The 13,057-nt window shown below is 35.3% G+C and overlaps 1 protein-coding gene across 3 annotated transcripts in view; it reads left to right on the top strand.

Annotated features, from left to right (window-relative positions):
* RIC1 (RIC1 homolog, RAB6A GEF complex partner 1) overlaps positions 1-13,057 on the top strand; it is a 138,077-nt gene that overhangs the window by 52,140 nt on the left and 72,880 nt on the right. The gene's annotated exons all lie outside the window — the stretch shown is intronic.

Here is a 13,057-nt window from a genome sequence, read left to right as displayed (position 1 = left end):
AGCACCTGAATATATAAAACAAACAGTAACAGACATAAAAGGAGAAATTGTTGGGAATACAATAATAGTAGGACACTTTAACACCCCACTGACATCAATGGCCAGATCTTGCAGACAGAAAATCAGTAAGGCAGCTGCGATCCTAAACGACACAGTAGAACAGTTAGACTTAATTGACATCTACAGGACATTATATCTTAAAGAGCCAAACAAACAGAATAAATATTCTTTTCAATCGCACATGGAACATTCTCTGGGATAGACCATATGCTGGGACACAAAACAAGCCTCAGTAAATTTAAGAGAATAGAAATTATTTCAAGCATCTTTGCTGACCACAACAGCTTGAAACTAGAAATCAACCACGGAAAGAGAACTGAGGAAAAAATGATTACATGGAGACTAAACAACATGTTACTGAAAAAAACCAAATGGGTCAGTGGTGAAATCAAAGAGGAAACTTTTTAAAATCCTGAGACAAGTGATAATGAAAACACAACCATACAAAATCCATGGGATGCTGTAAAAGCAGTTCTAAGAGGGAAGTTCATAGTGATACAGGCCTTCCTCAGAAAAGAAGAAAAATCTCAAATAAACAACATACCCTACTACCTAAAAGAATTAGAAAAAGAAGAACAAACCTAGATTCATCAGAAGGGAGGAAATAATAAAGGTCAGAGAGAAAATAAATAGAGATTAAGAAAAACAATAGAAAAGATCAATAAAATTTATATGGAACCATAAAAGGCTCAGAATTGCCAAAGCCATCATGAAGAAAAAGAACAAAACTTGAGGCATAACTTTTCCAGACTTCAGACTATACCACAAAGTTACAGTAATCCGAACAACATGGTAATGGCACAAAAATAGACACGGATCAATGGAACAGAATAGAGTGTCCAGAAATAAACCCATGAATCTATGGTCAATCTGTTACAAAGAGGGCAAAAATATACAATGGAGAAAAGACAGTCTGTTCAACAAGTGGTGTTGGGAAAGCTGGACAGCTACATGTAAGTTAGTGATGTTAGAACACTCCCTCAAACCATATGCAAAAATAAACTAAATGGTTTAGAGACCTAGATGTAAGACTTGAAACTATAGACCTCCTAGAGGAGAACATAGTCAAAACATTCTCTGACATAAATCATAGCAGTATTTTCTTAGATCCATGTCCCAAGGCAAAAGAAATAAAAGCAAAAATAAACAAATGGACCTATTCAGACTTAAGCTTGTGCACAACAAAGTAAGCCATAAACAAAATGAAACAGCCTACAGATTGGAAGAAAAATATTTGCAAATGATGTGACCAACAAGGGCTTAATTTCTAAAATATACAAACAGCTCATACAACTCAATATCAGAAAATCAACCCAATCCAAAAATGGGCAGAAGACCTAAATAGACATTTCTCCAAAGAAGACACACAGATGGCCAATAGGCACATGAAAAGATGCTCCACATCACTGGTTATTAGAGAAATGTAAATCAAAACTGCACTGAGGTATCACCCCACACCAGTCATCATCAGCAAGTCTACAAATAGTAAATGCTAGAGAGGGTGTGGAGAAAAGGGAACCCTCTTATACTGCTGGTGGGAATGTAAACTGGTGCAGCCACTGTGGAAAATAGTATGGAGGTTCCTTAGAAAACTAAAAATCGAGTTACCATATGATCCAGCAAGCCCACCCCTGGGCATATGTCCTGAAAAAGAAGGAAAAGTCTAATCTGAAAAGATACATACACCACAGTGTTCAGAGCAGGACTGTTTACAATAGCCAAGACATGGAAGCAACCTAAGTGTCCATTGACAGATGAATGGATAAAGATGTTGTGTGTATGTGTGTGTATATCTATATATCATAGGTAGATACACCCACACCCACACACTCTCTGGAATATTACTAAGCCACAAAAAAGAATGAAATATTGCCATTTGTGGCAACATGGCTGGACCTAGAGATTATCATACTAAGTGAAGTAAGTCAGACAGATAAAGACAAATATATGATATTGCTTATATGTGGAATCTAAAAAAATAATGCAAATGAACTTATTTACAAAACAGAAACTGAGTCACAGACATAGAAAACAAGCTTATGTTTACCATACGGATAGGGGGATAAATCAGGAGTGTGGGATTAATACATACACACTACTATAGATAGAATAGGTAAACAACAAGGATTTATTGTATAGCACAGGGAACTATATTCAATATCTTGTAATAACCTATAATGGAAAAGATTTCTGAAAAAATAAATATGTATAACTGAATATGTTTGCTGTACACCTGAAGGTAACACAATATTGTAAATCAACTGTACTTCAATAAAAAAATACAAATTATAAAAAATAATGATCATATCTGTGTGTTTTCTGTATCATGAGATTGTTTCCATTTGAGCATCTGGAACAAAAGGTTCAGCTGTCATAAAGGATTATTCTTCATCAGTCTATCTGTTGCTTTTTTCTATTAGGAAATATTTAGCTCTGAAGAGTCTTGTTTATATCCTAATAGTATCTCCTGAAAGTCCTTAATTTACTTGCTTTTTTCTGTCTCATCAGTGTGGCTTATTGGTTGGATCCATATATTTAGCTGTTTATTTTGGTCTTTTATCATAAAGTTACTGAGATTCCATAGAGGTGGTATTTTTCTTGGTTTTGTTCCATTAGCTACCCACAGAGGTTAGACTTTTGTGTGAGTCTCTCTGGCAATGCACACCAGCAGGTGTTTGCTAAAATGACAGTTTGCAGAGGCAGATAAGGTCACAAGCTCTTGTCTTCTTTTGAGGCTTAGGGTGTCTCCTCTGCTCAGGCACTTTGAGTGGAAGTATCTTAAGCTGAAGGATCCTCCAGACCATGAGGTCTGGGAGCAATTCATTTCAACAGTACAGTGTCTGCTCTAAGCCTGCTGAAGTCACTAGGGTTAAGCGTACGGCCCTGTCAGTGTCCACTTCTGGAAGCAGTCACATTCAGCTCTTTCAGGGCTCTGCTTTTTAAGCTTACTTAAGGGAACTGTGAAATTCCAGGTATTGGCCCAGAGCCTCAAGGAGTGGCAAAACACAGCTTAACATTTTCTTAGCCTCTTAGGTGAAATATATTGATTATGAATTAGCTACTTACTTAAAGATTCAGAGTTACTGTTATGGTAGTTAATTTTTTTTGGCGTCTGCTGTGTGCTAGGCACTATTGTAAGTGCTTTATGTGTATTAAAATTAATTTATTCTTCATAACACTCCTCTAAAGGTAGGTAATTTTATTGCTTCCACCATAGTAGACCTAACTATGGTAGACAGGTTAAAGCACCTGCCCCAGATTACATAAATACTATGTACCTAAGATCACATCACTGATAATGGAATTCTAACCCATGAAGGCTGGTTCTAGAATTTGAAAGTCTTAATAATTTTGCCTTGCTTCCTTTCTCTGTTAATGGTTGTTTAATCTTACTAGCTATTATGGAATAAAGCTGAATCTAGGAGACACTTTGAAATTTGCTTCTACAAAAAAATAATCATTGATAGACTGTGTGAGAAGGATATACAGTTGTATGACCTGTAGAGCAATACAGCATCACTCTCTTCACGCAGTCATCCCCATTTAATTTTCTTATGGCCTTCCTCCTGATCCCCAAGTATAGTCATTGTATGCTCTGACATGTCAGTTATATTAAAAATTCTATTACTGTATCATCAACAGAACCACAGTCACCTCCTTATCAACTTGTACCTTAGAAAGAAATCTCACTGACACTGTTTTTAATGGGGTGTGAGAAAGAAAATTCTTTACCATTTTAAGAATTGGCCCATAGCTTTTGGGAGCATGTATTCTCTGAGCATAAGAAGTAGAATATCATTATCATTTTTGTAGACATGTTACCAGACCATAAATATCCTTACAGTTTTCCTCAGTTTTAGACAATTGATGTATATCCATGTGCAAGGAACATTAAAATGAATTTGAAGTACTATCTCATTTCTAGGACTCTATTTGGCAAACAGTAGCACCAGTGTATTTAGGCATATGCGTAAGTATTTTTATTGAGGCTTTGCTTATAATAGGAAAAAACCTGGAGTCCCTTGATTCTGTGTTCCCATCCAATCACCAGTATTTTGCTAAGTCCTGTCTCTAGTTTGCTGCCATCCTCTTCTCTTTATTCTCATTGTCATTGCCTTAGCACAGGCCTTTAGTATCTTTTGTAGATTGCCTAGAACTCAAAACTTTCAGTTACATTTTTTGTCTACTTGAAATGCATCTAAATAATGCATAGCTATTTCTGAATCACAGCTCTTATATTATTTTTTTAATATTTATTTATTTGGCTGTGCTGGGTCTTAGTTGCGGCACATGGGATCTTTGTTGCAGCATGTGGGATCTTTAGTTGCAGCATGCAGGGTCTTTAGTTGAGGCATGTGGAATCTAGTTCCCTGACCAGGGATCGAACCCGGGCCCCATGCACTGGGAGCATGGAGTCTTAGCCACTGGACCACCAGGGAAGTCCCACTTATATTATTCTTACTTTAAACCTTTTGGTGGCTTCCCATTGCATTCAAAATGTGTTCCAAACTTCTTAGCCTAGTATTCAGGGCATCTTGTGATCTGGCCTCAACGTGACATTCCAACTCTATTTCTCATTGCTACTCTTAATATTCTCTTTCACACCCAGCTAAATGGAAATGTAGATTGCTTTGCCACAACATGAGTTACTGTGACATGAATTAGAATATAACTTATTTATGAATAAGGGAAAGACATCAGTTTAATTTAGAATTCCTTTTGTTTCGTTGTGGGTTTTTTCCCCTTCCCAGCATGTTAATGTATTGAGTCACCAAATAACAGCTGAAAGCAAAGTATTATAAGAGAGTGGAATACAGCAAATTGTAGAGGAGTACAGTGTTCTAAATAGTACCCATTCATCTCTCTTTTCTTTTTTTTCTTTCTTTTTTCCCCATCTTGGTGTGACCAGACAGTTTTGGAAGTGATTACTCTCTGAATTTTGTTCTTGTCTCCATAACTTGGTGTCTTTAAATTATACTATTTATACTTCCTTAAATTATACTAGTTATACTTCCTTAAATTATACTATTTTTGTTAGGGTTGTTATTTTTCACACTTAACATCTATCGAACCATTATCTTCAAAATGGTGGCTCAAAACAGCCATTTGTTTACTCTCATTCTATGATTTGCTCTGGGTTTGGTCAAATGGTTCTCCTGATCTCACCTCTAGTACTGATGTGGCTACAGTCATTTGACAGCTCCACTGATGCTGGATGGCCCCTTAGTTATATACCTGGTAGTTGACTGTAGCTGTCTGCTTTGGTTTTCTTTGTGACCTCTTATTTTCCAGTAGGCTAGATAAGGTCTTTCTTGTGATGGTAGAAGCTTTTCAAGAAGCAGAAGTTTCTAAGTTGAACCATTACTTCCATTCCTCTTTTCTAAATAGCTTTATTGAAGTACAGTTGATATACAATAAACTGCACATGTTTGAAATGTACAATTAGATAAATTTTGAAACCATAACTACAGTCAAGATAGTGAACAGATCCATCACAGGTTTTCTTGTACCCTTTTGTAATTCCTCCATCCTGTCATGATTCACTTCCCTTTAAAACCAATTATTGATTTGCTTTCTATTACTACAGATTACTAGAGTTTTAAATAAATGGAATCATACAATATGTGCTATGACATTTTTCTAATTTCTTTTACTCAGCATAATTATTTTGAGATTCATGCATGTTGTCATGGATCAGTAGTTCATGCTGAGTATCTTATTGGATATAACACAGTTGGTTTATCCATTTATCTGTTGATGGGCATTTGAGTTGTTTTTTGGGGCTATTTTAAATAAAAGTGCTATGAACATTCATGTACAAATCTTTATATGGACGTATATTTCCTTTTTTCTTGGGTAGATAGCCATGAATGGAACAGCTAGATCGTAAGGTAGGTCCCTTATGTTTAACTTTTTAAGGACACGCTAAACTTTTTACAAAGTAGTTGTACCATTTTACATTCCTACCAGCAGGGTACAAGAGTTCTCATTTCTCTTTGCCAACTTAAGGTGTGCCTTTTTAATTTTAGCTATTCTAATGGCTGTGTAGTGGTATCCCATTATAGTTTTAATTTACATTTCTCTAATAACTAATGATGTTGAACATCGTTTCATTTGTTTATTTGCCATGTGTGTTTTCTGTGGTAAAGTGTCTTTTCAGATCATTCGCCCATTTTATTTATTGGGTTCTTTGCTTATTGTTGAGTTTCTAGAGTTCTTAGTGTATTTTAGATTCAAGTCCTTTATTACTCGTATGCTTTAGGAAGAATTTCTCCTAGTATGTTACTTGTCTTTTCATTCTCAACACTATTTTTTGATTGTGTGAAGTACTTAATTTTGATGATGTCTGGTTCATTAGTTTATTTTTTAGTGGCTCTTATCTTCTTCCTATGCTTTCTTCTAGAAGTCTTTTTTTTTTTTTTTTTGCGGTATGCGGGCCTCTCACTGTTGCGGCCCCTCCCGTTGCGGAGCACAGGCTCCGGACGCGCAGGCCCAGCGGCCATGGCTCACGGGCCTAGTTGCTCCGCGGCATGTGGGATCAGGGCACGAACCCGTGTCTCCTGCATCGGCAGGCGGATTCTCAACCACTGCGCCACCAGGGAAGCCCTCTTCTAGAAGTCTTATGATTTAGGTTTTATATTTATTTAGGTCTCTGATATATGTTGAGTTAATTCTTATATATGGTGCAGGATATGGATCTAAGTTAATTGTTTGCATATTGATATTCAGTTGTTCCAGCACCGTTTGTTGAAAAGGTTATCCTTTCTGTACTGCATTTCTTTTGCATCTGTGTCATAAATCTGATGTCCACATGTAGGGGTTTTGTCTGTGTTCTCTTTTCAGTTCCATGATGTATTTGTCTGTGTTAATACAGTATTACTTTTTTTTTTTTTTTTTGGTTTTTGTGGTACGCGGGCCTCTCACTGTTGTGGCCTCTCCCGTTGCGGAGCACAGGCTCCGGACGCACAGGCTCAGCGGCCATGGCTCACGGGCCCAGCCGCTCCGCGGCATGTGGGATCTTCCCGGACCAGGGCACGAACCCGTGACCCCTGCATCGGCAGGCGGATTCTCAACCACTGCGCCACCAGGGAAGCCCGATACAGTATTACTTTTGATTACTCTAGCTTTGTAATAATTTGTGAAATCACAGTGTGTTACTTTTTCAACTTTGTTCTTCGTTTTCAAAGTTGTTTTCAGTGTTTTAGGACCTTTTGTTTCTCTATGAATTTTAGCATCAGCTTGTCAGTTTCTATGAAAATACCTGCTGAGGTTTTGACTGGCATTGCATTGAATATGTGGATCCATTTGCGGGGAGTTGTCATCTTAGCAGTATTGAATCTTCTGACCTATAAACAACATATATCTCTTCCTTTATTTAGGTATTTTAAACTTTGTCAGTGTTTTGTTATCAGCGTAAAAGTATTTCACATCTTTTGCCAGGTTTATCCCAAAGTATTTTATATTTTTTGATGTTTTTGAAAACAGTATTTTAATTTTCTGATTGTTTACTGATAGTATATAGGAATACAGTTGATTTTGCTATTGATCTTGTATCTTGCAACCATGCTAAACTCAGTTATTCTAGTACTGTTTTTGTAGATTCCGCCAGATTTTCTCTGTAGACAGTGACGTCAAAAAACAGTTTTACTTTTTTCCTTTCCAATTTGGATCCTTTTTTTTGAATAGGAGGAAAGCATTTAGTCTTTTACTATTAAGAATCATGTTATAGGGGGCTTTTCTGGTGGCGCAGTGGTTAAGAATCCACCTGCCAATGCAGGGAGCATGGGTTCGAGCCCTGGCCCGGGAAGATCGCACATGGTACAGAGCAGCTAAGCCCATGCTCCACAACTTCTGAGCCTGCGCTCTGGAGCCCACAAGCTACAGCGACTGAGCCTGCCTGCCACAACTACTGAAGCCCGCATGCCTAGAGCCCGTTCTCCTCAACAAGAGAAGCCACTGCAGTGAGAAGCCTGCACACTGCAATGAAGAGTAGCCCCCACTCTCTGCAACTAGAGAAAGCCCGTGCGCCGCAACTAGAGAAAGCCCGTGCACAGCAACAGAGACCCAGTGCAGCCAAAGATAAATAAGTAAATGAATATTTAAAAAAGAAGAATCATGTTATAGGTATTTTGTAAATCCCCTTTATCAAATTGTGGAAGTTCACCCTCTCATTAATTTGCTGAACATTTTTAATTAGGAATGTTATATTGGATTTTGTCTAATGTCTTTCCTGCATTTATTGAGACTATCATACTGTTTTTCTTTTTTAGTTTGTTAATATGGTAAATTACATTTATAGATTCTTGAATGTTAAACCAACCCTGCATTCCTAGATAAACCCCATTTACTTATGATGTATTAATACATTGTTAGATTTAATTTGCTAAAACTGTTTATAAGTTTTACATCTGTGTTAATAAGGGATATTGGCTTGTAGTTTCTTCTCCTCATAATGTCTTTGTCTTCTTTTAGTATGAGGGTAATGCTGGCCTCATAAAATGTGATCAAAAGTGTTCCTTCTGTGTTGGTTTTCTAGAAGAGTTTGTGTTGAATTGATATCTCTTTTCTAAGTATTTGGTAGAATTCACCAGTGATAGCATCTGGGCCTAGAGTTTTGTTCTGTTTTGTGGAAAGGATTTTAATTGAAATTTCATTTTTTTAAGTAGATATAACCCTATGTAGGGTACCTCTTTCTTTTCAGTAAGTTTTGATAGTTTGTGTCTTTAAAGGAACCTGTCCATTTCATCCAAGCTGGAAATTTACTGTCATAAAGTTATTCACAGTACTCCCTTGTTATTCTTTTAATATCTGTAGAATACGTAGTGATGTCATCTCTCTCATTTATGATAGTGGTTATTCTCTTTCTTTTTTTCCTGGACAGTATGACTAGAAGTATATTGATTTTAATGATCTTTAAAAAACAAAACAAAACCAGAGTTTAGTTTCATTGATTTTATTTTTGTTTTCTACTTCACTGATTTCCATGCTGATCTGTATTATTTCCTCTATTTTTTATTTTAATTTGTTTACTTTGGGTTTCATTTGCTCATCTGTTTCTTGTTTAAAGTAGAACCTAAGGTCACTGATTTGGCATTTTTCTTTTTTTCTAATACAGGTATTTGCAGCTATAAAATTTCCCTTAAGTACTGCTGTAATAACACCCTACAAATTTTAGTATCCTGTATTTTTCTAAATTTCTGTCTTGATTTCTTTTATTTATGAATTATTTACAAGCATATTATTTAGTTTCAAAATATTTGAGAGTTCTCCAGAAATCTTCTGTCATCAATGTCTAGTTTAATTCTGTTGGGATGAAGGAACATATATTATACATGTTTTATTTTTATATATGGTAAGACCCCAACATACGTTGCTGTTATTCTTGTTTAAAAAGTCAATTTACCACAGCCATACCTGAGGACTGCCTTCCTGAGCATTCTAATCAATGCCCTGTGCATTATGAGTTTCCTCAGTCTTGCTGGTGGGACAGGGACTGTTTTCAGGACTTTTGGAGCACCATGCACTGTTCCCTTTACTAATCCTTTTGGTTTCTCTTTTGCCTTGGTAGTGTCCTCACATGCATATGCTTATTGGTGCTCTTTGATTCTTTCTCTATGCAGATCTCTTGTCTCTGGTACTCTGTCATATAAATTTTGTTAGTGCCTTGTTGTTCCTGGACTCTCAATATCATCTTCTCAACTCAGGGAGTCTGCCAGGCTCTGTCTCCATTCCCCTTCTCAGTGCTGTGACCTGGAAACTCTCCAGAGTAAGCTGGAACAATCATAGAACTCAACTCAGTTGTTTTCCGTCTGTCAGGGATCACTAACCTTCATTGCTTGTCAGTGTTTTGAAAACCATTGTTTCGTATATTTTGTTTGGTTTTTGGTTGATTGTTTCAGATGGGAGCACAAATTGACTTCAAATTGACCCTAACCCTCTTGGTTGGAAGCAGAAGTCTTTTTTTTTTTTTTTTAAGTATTCTGATATACAACAATGTGATAGAACTAGTAATAATATAATAATTTTTGATGACCATTTGTATCAGAAGATATTCTTCACCTATCTTTGAGAGAATATGTTATTTATAACCATTTTTGTTATTTTTCATTTAAATATATTCATAGGTATGAATGTACAAAGTCTGAAAGAGTATACAAAAGTGTTAGATCATTATCTTAGTGGTATGCTTTGGGGTGAGTAATTTTATATACTTGAACATGTATAACAAAAAAAATAAAGCTAAAAACAGAAAACATCATTTATAAACCAGTGTAAAGAATTTAAAAATGCTAGTCTGTTATCAGCCTTATTTGAAACCTGATATGACAGTATGTTGAGATAGAAGATACATCTCTAAATCATCAAATCCTTATCTCTTAATTTATTATAGAAATCTCTCATGCCATTATTCAAGTCATTGGAGCCAGATGCATAAATCTGTCCTATTCTTTATGGTAAAAATGGTATATGCTGAGGAAGAAATGCACTATGACTTGAAATTCTAAAGTATCTGGTGAATTCATGTACAAAAAAGTATTTGGGTTGGTAGAGGAAAGTATTGGGATGCTGCCTACAGGTTAAGCATTAGTTATATATAGCAGTTGATTTGTCTCATGACATGGTTAGATTTAAATTACTCCTGTTTACAGAAATTTACTATTTGTAATACATTTGTCATGCATCAATCATAAAATAACTTAAAAATACATTTAATTTGGGGTGGCAAGTGAAAACTTCCCAAATGCCCAAACAAAACAGAATAGAAACAGGCAGTTAATAATAATAATAATAATAATAATAACCATATCAACTACCACCACCACCTGTAGAATTCAATCTCTTCTTTTTAAAATGTGGAACTAGGTGAGGTAGTTTGCATGGTTTTTTAAAAGCTCTGTTACTAGATTTGCAGTTGAAATAAATGATGTCAAACTTTAATATTCATACCTCTCTGACTGATAATTTGTTGCATTATTAATATCCTTTTACATTATTGTTTCTAGTTCTTTTTCTTCTAAGTAGCATTAGTAGAGACAAGTCTGTCTCTTCCATCCTCTATTTAAGTAGTGATTTTCTTTTATCCTCTCACTACCTTTATCCTTATGACCTTATGGCCCTAATTCATGGGTATACAAAAGAAAGGGACATAAAGAATTGTCATATAAGTTGCCTACAGATTGTTGGGCCTCTGTAATTAAAGGCACATAATCCAGTAATATACCTTGGAGAAAGAAAAAAATATTGTTGATAGGGATGGTAACAGGAAAGAGAACTTCGAAGTTCTTTATTTTGTCTTTTCATTAACTTAGAAAAGTTAGTTTTGGGGTGTGTGCGTGTATTTGTGTGTGTATACTCGAAGAAGGTATTGGTATTGTTGCCCACAGATTAAGCAATAGTTATATACTTTTTTGCAGTATTTTGGGGATAGGAAGAGAAGGGCCATCATAACACTGCATAAAAACAGTTTTGGTATAGATACACAAAGATGCTACTTTTTAAGGGTGATCATTTTTTTACTACCGAACTTTTAAAGTTGTTCAAAGGTAGGACTGTTCATGAAATTATCACTGATGAATGTCATTGAGATCTGGAAATAAATAGCATTTAATATACGTGCAAAGCCATAGAAACTTGGTAAAGATGATTGATACAGAATACCAAAATAGTAAATCAAGCCATTATTTGTAATTTGATCTAGTATACTGTCTATATGAAATTTCTAAATGCTGGTACAAAGTGATGCTGTGTTTTTCCTGGCATTATAGTCTTCTAAGCACTTGTTAAAATTCTGAGTATATTATTAGCATTTGATATTCTGAAATGTTGAACTTTTGACCTTGAGTGACTGATATTCAGACAGTGGTTGTATGTTACCCATCTAAGTACTAGACCGTATTATTTTACTTTTCTAGCCCCTGTAACAGAGTTAACACATTTTAAACAGTCACTAATCTACATAGGGGTCATGATGTCTGTGAAACTTTCAATATGGTTTTATTTGAATCCATTTTCTTTTTGATCCCATAGTTTTCACATTAGAAGAATAAAAAATTGCACATGAGGAATTAGAATGATGATCTTTTCTGAAGGATTTTAACCTTTTTTCTTTTGTATCCCAATATGTTGAATTAGGGTTTTGGAATACATTAAAATATTAAAGTTTATAGCTTAGAAACAAAACACCTGGCTTTGCTGAAGAAATTGAGTATTTCCTCTGGCATTCCTTTATGTGAAAAACAGAAAACCAGTACTGGAAAGAAATTTGAAACTTTGAATAATTTTTTCAGTCTCTTTAGTTTTACTTTGGGTAAAAGCCCTCCTGCCTCTAAAATGATAAGAATTCATTGTTAATATAAAGAAGTTTGGGTAAAACTTTGCCACTTCACTCTGTTAATGCCTGAAAATTTTTGTTTAGAAAAAGCTAAATATTGTATTTTCTGTATTTATAGAAATGTAAAATGGTTGTTTGAGCTTTACAAGTCAGATATGTGCCGTGATCACATGATAGCACTGTTTGTTTTAATATAATTTATATATATTTTTAAATTGAAATATAGTTGATTTACAATGTGTGTTAATTTCTGCTGTACAGAAAAGTGATTGTTATATATATATGTTTTTTAATATTCTTTTCTATTATAGTTTATCACAGGATATTGACTATATTTCCCTGTACTGTACAGTAGGACCTTGTTGTTCATCCATTCTATGCGTAACATGTTTGCATCTGCTAATCCCAAACTCCCAGTCCATCCCCCCTACCCCCCCATCCCCCGGCAACCACAAGTCTGTTCTCTATGTCTGTGAGTCTGTTTCTGTTTTGTAGTTAAGTTCGTTTGTGTCATATTTTAGATTCCATATATAAGTGATATCATATGGTATGTCTTTCTCTTTTTGACTTCACTTAATACAGTTTATATTTTTAAAACTTTTTATTAACTTAGAAAAATTAGCTGATGTTCAAATTTTTTAAGTTGGAGGTTTGCTCTGTTTTTTT

The sequence above is a fragment of the Kogia breviceps genome, chromosome 8 (genome assembly GCF_026419965.1).
Source record: "Kogia breviceps isolate mKogBre1 chromosome 8, mKogBre1 haplotype 1, whole genome shotgun sequence".
NCBI lineage: Eukaryota > Metazoa > Chordata > Mammalia > Artiodactyla > Physeteridae > Kogia > Kogia breviceps.
The sequence above is the reverse complement of the archived record's forward strand: the minus strand, read 5'-3'. Positions and strand labels throughout refer to the sequence as shown.